A 6,556-nucleotide genomic window follows, 5' to 3' on the forward strand; every position below is an offset into this window, starting at 1 on the left:
GACATGACGATAAGGTTGAGTGGTACTACTCTCGGACTAAGATATTAATTAAGTGACTTATCAGTAACTCATTTAATTAGTGGGCATTCAACATCTTAAACACAGGGAGACTAACACACTCATAATAAGAAGGAGTCCAAAATGTAATTTGGGATTGGTGCGGTAGTTCAATAATAGTTCTTTAGTGGTATGAATTATTATTGATGAAATTAAGTTGTGTGTTCGAGGCGAACACGGGAAGCTTAATTTCATCGGGAGACCAAAACCAATTCCTCCTCTCGGTCCCTATCGTAGCCTCTTGTATATAAAGATTTATACCCACCACATATCCACTTCTTACCCACCTTTATACCCATCCTATTGGGGTCGGCCAAGCAAGCTTGGAACCTAAGCTTGGGTCGGCCAAGTAAATAGGATGAGTTGAGTTGGTGTGGTCGGCCCTAGCTTGAAAATTATTTCTTATGTGTATATCATGGTTTTAAAAGAGAGTTTGAAATTTAAATCTTTCCTTTTATAACTTTCTACAAATGATTAAGAAAAGATTTGAAATCATTCCTTATTTGTAGATTGAAAGGTAGATTTTAATTTTGAGAAAACTTTCCCTTTTTAACCATGTTCATGATTTAAAAGAGAGTTTAAAAATTAAATATTTCTTTTATAAAGCTTCTACAAAAGATTAAGAAAAGATTTGATATCTTTCCTTATTTATAAATTGAAAGAGATTTCAATTTTGAGAGAAAACTTTCCTTTTATTCACATGTTTAAAAGAAAGCTTTTAATTTATAAAAATTCCTTTTTATAAACCACCATGAAGGGGAAAATTATTGGAGAATTTTTTTATAAATTTTCGGAAGCAAATTAGGAAGTTTTAATTCTTGTGTGAATTAAAATTTCCTTGATTAGGAGAAAAGGTGGCCGGCCATTATTATTGAGAAAAGGAAATTGTTTTTAATTAAAATAATTTTTCTTTTTCATGGCAAAGGAATTAAGGAAGTTATTATTTAAATTTCCTTATTTGCCAAGACCAAGGATTATAAAAGAGGGGGTAGAGGTGCCTTCATGGCTAACGATTCTATTCTTTTTCTCTCCCTCTCTTCCTTGGTGTGGCCGGCCATAGAAGTCTTCTCTTCTTCCTTTTCTTTCTCCTTCATTGGCCGAACCTCATCATCTCATGGAGCTTGAAGGTGGCCGGATTCTAGCTTGGAGAAGAAGGAGAGAAAGGAAGCATCCCTTGGAACTTGTTGGTGGCCGAACCTCATCCTTTCATGGAGCTATTGTGGTGGCTGAATATTGCTTGGAGAAAAAGGTGGCTTAGGTGGATTCTCATCTCGGTAGATTGTTGCCCACACAACATCTGATATAAGAAGAGGAATACGGTAGAAGATCAAGAGGTTATTTGCTTACAAAGAAAGATATAACTAGCAATTGTTTTCCACATCATACTAGTTTTCTTTGTATAAGTTATTTTTGGAAATACCAAACACAAGAGGCATATGATTCTAGAGTTTTTGGATTTGTTTTGAATTTGTGTTTTCTTTGTTTTCGAATTTATGATTCGATTGTTCCTTTTGGTTAACCTAGAGTTATTTAAGGAAATTAAATATTTGCTTTCCTTAAAAGGCTTTGTCTAGGCGGTGATCGTTGCTCCCATATCTAAGAAGGCCATGTGCCTCGCCATACAGTCCTGGAAGCCAATTTTGGAAATTAATATTTAATGGAATTAATAACATAGGTGGATTTGAATCAATAGTGTTAAGTTCTGCTTGTGATTCAAATCTAAATCATTAAGAACAGATAAGTTAAATTTGGAATCAATGATGATAAGTTCCGTCTGCGATTCCTAATTTAACTTCTAAAGAACACAATAGGCTATTTAAAGAAAGGTTCGACACTTGTACAAAATTTTTGTACAGTGGAGCCGGTACGATTTTTATAGGACTAACCAACAATTTTTCTACTTGCTCCCCCTGAGTCATAGCTTAGATAAGGTCTATCTAAGTAATGGATTTGACTCTCAGGGACCAAGTAAAGATTTGGTTTAATTGGTTTGATTAAAAGTTTTGTTTGAACCCATGCTTGGACTCGACTTCTAATTTTTTAACAAATTAAAGACAAATATGATTTGTTTGTTTGTTTAGGGTTGTAGCCAAGTCCTGATTTGTTGTACACGGCTCGTTGCGCCCAAGTACCATATTTAGACACTTGGATTATAGTTCGAACCTTTCCAACATTTTCTTGAGTCGCTCGACTTGTCCTTTCAAGTCAGAATTTTCTTCCTCAAGTTTTTCAACTTGAGTCAAAGTTCCGACTTGAACTTGGTTAGTCGAGTCACTCAAGTTAACTTGTTTCTTAAGGTGTTCTATTTCCTCAAGTAATAAGTTATTTTGTTTTTTTGATTTAGATAACTTTTTAAACAAACACTTAACTGTTAGGACCAAAAGTAGCTAGAGGGAGGGGGGGTGAATAGCTCGTCGCGTTCGCTCGGTGCTCGGCGTTGCTTGTTCCTTCAAAGATGTGCAGCGGAAAATACAGAAACAAACACACAACGCTAACACGGTTGGTTTTACTTGGTATCCACCTCACAAGAGGTGACTAATCCAAGGATCCACACCAACTCACACACCCTCCACTAAATAAAACTCTCCTTTATGGTAACTACCAAGGGCGGAGAAGTCCTACAAGACTCAATACAAGAAGAGAGGGAAAGGATACAAGAAATACAAGCTTACAAGCTTACAATGAGTGCAAAACCCTAACCCTAGCTTCTCTTCTTGGCTTTGATCCGCCTCTTGACTTGGAGAGCTTCCAAGATCCTTCAAGAACTGCGATCTGAGCTTTGTGAGCGCTGTGGAGGAGTTGGCGAGAGCTCTGGAGTGAATCGGTGAAGAGATGCCGCAGCCATCGAACGCCTGCAGCTATAAACGACGCCAACGGTCGGATCCCGATCGATTCGAATGTTCCCAATCGATCGAGGAGGCTTTGGATCGATCCACAGATCGATCCAGAGCGCCTCTGTGCTCTGGAAATGCGCCTGGATCGATCCACGGATCGATCCAGCGCTTATCGCGCGAAGCAGCCGCGTCCCAATCGATCCACTGATCGATTGGGACCTCTGGATCGATCCACGGATCGATCCAGAAGCTCTCTGTTCGCTGGGACAGGTCTGGATCGATCCACTGATCGATCCAGCACTTGATTTTTGTCCAAAACCAAGTCCCAAACCTCCCAAACCAACATCCGGTCAACCTTGACCTGTTGGTATGTCATGCCTAGCATCTAGTCACCCTTGACCGCTAGGACTCCCTTACCAAGTGTCCGGTCAACCTTTGACCCACTTGGACTTTTCTCTGTGCAAGTATCCCGTCAATCCTTTGACCTACTTGGACTTTTCTTTCATGCCAAGTATCCAATCAATCCTTTGACCTACTTGGACTTCCCAACACCGGATGTCCGATCATCCTTGATCCATCCGGATTTTCCCTTGCCCGGCTTCACTCACCGGGGCTTTCACCCAGCTTCACTCACTAGGGTTTTCCATCCGCCTAGCTTCACTCACTAGGACTTTCCCCGCTTCACTCACCAGATTTCCATCCGCCAGCTTCACTCACTAGGACTTTCACCGGCTTCACTCACCAGATTTCCATCCGCCTAGCTTCACTCACTAGGACTTCCTACTGGCTTCACTCACCGGACTTTTCTTACGGCTTCACTCACGTGACTTTTCTTCCGCCTGGCTTCACTCACCGGACTTTCATTTTGCCTAACATCCCGGTTAGGACTTCCTCAAGTATCCAACAACCTTGACCTACTTGACTCTTCTTCAATCAATATCTTATTGTCAAACATCTAAACCCAAACCAAGACTCAGCTTGGTTACCAGTCAACCTTAACCCGAGGGATATTGCACCAACAATCTCCCCTTTTGATGTTTGACAATACCACAATAACACTTACAAGCCCATATGTAAGTTAGGCTAATCCCATAGCCTTCTTCTTCATGCCACTAGGTAATGAAAGCATAAATTAAGCTCTTCATTCTCCCCTAAGAGGGCAAACTCCCTCTAGGTAATGAAAGCCTAACTTACTCCCTTTCATGAGTCCTTTCATTCTCCCCCTATGACCTTCCCATAGGTAATGAAGGACTAAGCTTAACCATACATTCTCCCCCTATTGGCACACATCAACCCATCGTTGGACACACATCAACCTATGCTCCAATTCTGGGCACACTTCAACCAATCCATTTGTTGAAGACTCTCCCCCTGAAGAGTTGCTCATCGTTGTTCACAACATCACTCGTTGTGATCAACACGATAATGAAGGTCCCATACCCTTCATTTATCCTTAACTTCTCCCTCAATGTAGACAACTACCCAACCTTGAGCATTATCTACCACTTGAGTGTCCACTTGAAATAATGAGGATATCCACTCCCCATTTCTCCCCATTTCAAGTTTAAATGCTCAACCTTGAGCAAGTTCACAACAGAAGGTTAACCACCTTCCAAGGTTTATGAAAAATAATTTTCATGTCTTTAAAGAGTCCCTCCCCCTAAAGACATGGTGGTAACTTCTGTCATTGCACCAACAATGACTTGGAATCCCTAAACCATTAGGAAACCCAAATTTAGAAGTTTTGAGGTTCAAATATTCAAAATTTGAAACAACCTCAACCTAAACTTCTACTTAGTCTTCGTTAACCAATCCATCCTTGTTTTCAACATGAAAACACCCTTTGTATGTATACAAATGTATTTAAGGGGTTTGGAATGGTTACCTAGACTCAAAGAGGTTCAAAGATGCTGAAATCAGGCCTTCCCAGCCAAAATCAGCAACTTGGATCGATGGAGTTGGGTTCCAATCGATTGAACCTTCTCAATCGATCCACCGATCGATTCGGACTCCGGATCGATCGGCTGATCAATCCAGCGAGCTTCTGCTCGCGGGAATTGCCGTTTGAATCGATCCATGGATCGATTCATGGAACTCAATCGATCCATGGATCGATCGGAGCTCGATAGTTGCTGAAATTCCATTTCAGTCAACTTCGAAACCCCTAGAAAATTCTACAAAATCCAAAATTATGAAATTTCGTGTAGACATTATTTAGGGCATACTTAATCATGGAAAAATAGCTTTCTATGAAAATACATCATATTTTCAAAGATTGACACAAACTTGAAAACTTGCAAAAACTTTAGTGTTTTTCTTCAAGTTTGTGTCTAACTATTCAATGGTGATTACTATCAAAAGATAGCCTTCACCAAGGTTTTCCAAAAACATTTTAAAAACATTTTCAAAACCAATATCCCATCATGTTCCTTGGGCATAATGCACATGACTTGTACATTAGCTTTCCCAATGATGGGAAAACACATAACTATGTGTTTTGATGAATTTAAAACTCAAAGGAATGCACTAAATCAACATCTTGAGCTTTGTTCATCATCCTAACATCTCACTTGTATATAATATGCACTAAAACACATACAAGTCACCTTAGAGGTCTTTGTGAGATGTAAAATTTGGTTTTTGCCCTAATCTAGGATCATGCATATCTATCTAGGCATTTTAGAGATATTAGACATTCACCCAGGATGTCACTTGTTAATAAGTGTCGTTAAATGCCATTCGTCCTTAATTACAAGGAATTAAACTAAATGCATGATTATGTTATGGCATACATCAACAGAAAATAATTTTCAAAAGAAAAATATCCTATTACTACATGATGTATGAATGTTATGACATGGTATTTTTGGATTTTCCATAATAAAACATGAATGCAAAAACTAGACATGATGTCATGGCATATGATGGGCAAACAATCATGGCAAGATTTAGCATAAATAAAATATACCTAGATTAACTATCTAAGTATCCTTAAAGTCTTAGCTAAACTTACACCTTAAACCTAGATTGCCCTAAAGTGCTACAAGAGAATGCCAAAACCTAAATTGGCATTTCTAATTTCCTTGATTTAATGTATGCCAATTGAAAATAAACATGTCCTCAAATGTTGGCATATTCCATGTTTCCTCAAGAGTAGCACTTTTAAATTTAAGGCCCGGTTGCCTTAAATTGCCTAAGAACATACCAAAATCCCAACTTGATAGTTCTTATGAATTTCCCAATATGTGCCATTTAAGATTAAAATCAATTCTTCCACCATTAGGCACATTTTACTCTTTCAAGGAGTAATCAAAAGGTCCATTTCATTTTCAAAGGTTAACTAAAACCTTGAAAATGCTCCTTGAGTGTCAATTTCCTCAAAGTTGGGTTAACTACCCTTCTAATCGGAGTTGACACTCTCTAACCCATCTATGGGGTAGAGAAGATGCTCCTAGGAACCCAACACCTATTGGTGCTCCTTGGATGCTCTAGGTACTCACTAGGGATAACTTCCCTAGATACCTTCCTAGTGACCTTGTTGGGCTTCTTAGAAGCCTTGGTCACATTTTCTAGGTCAACTCTAGGGATAACCTCCCTTGTGACCTTGTTTGTGACTTTCTTAGACTTCTTAGAAGTCTTAGTCACATTTATTGCAAAAATACTCT

This window comes from Zingiber officinale, chromosome 2A, assembly GCF_018446385.1.
Source record: "Zingiber officinale cultivar Zhangliang chromosome 2A, Zo_v1.1, whole genome shotgun sequence".
Lineage (NCBI taxonomy): Eukaryota > Viridiplantae > Streptophyta > Magnoliopsida > Zingiberales > Zingiberaceae > Zingiber > Zingiber officinale.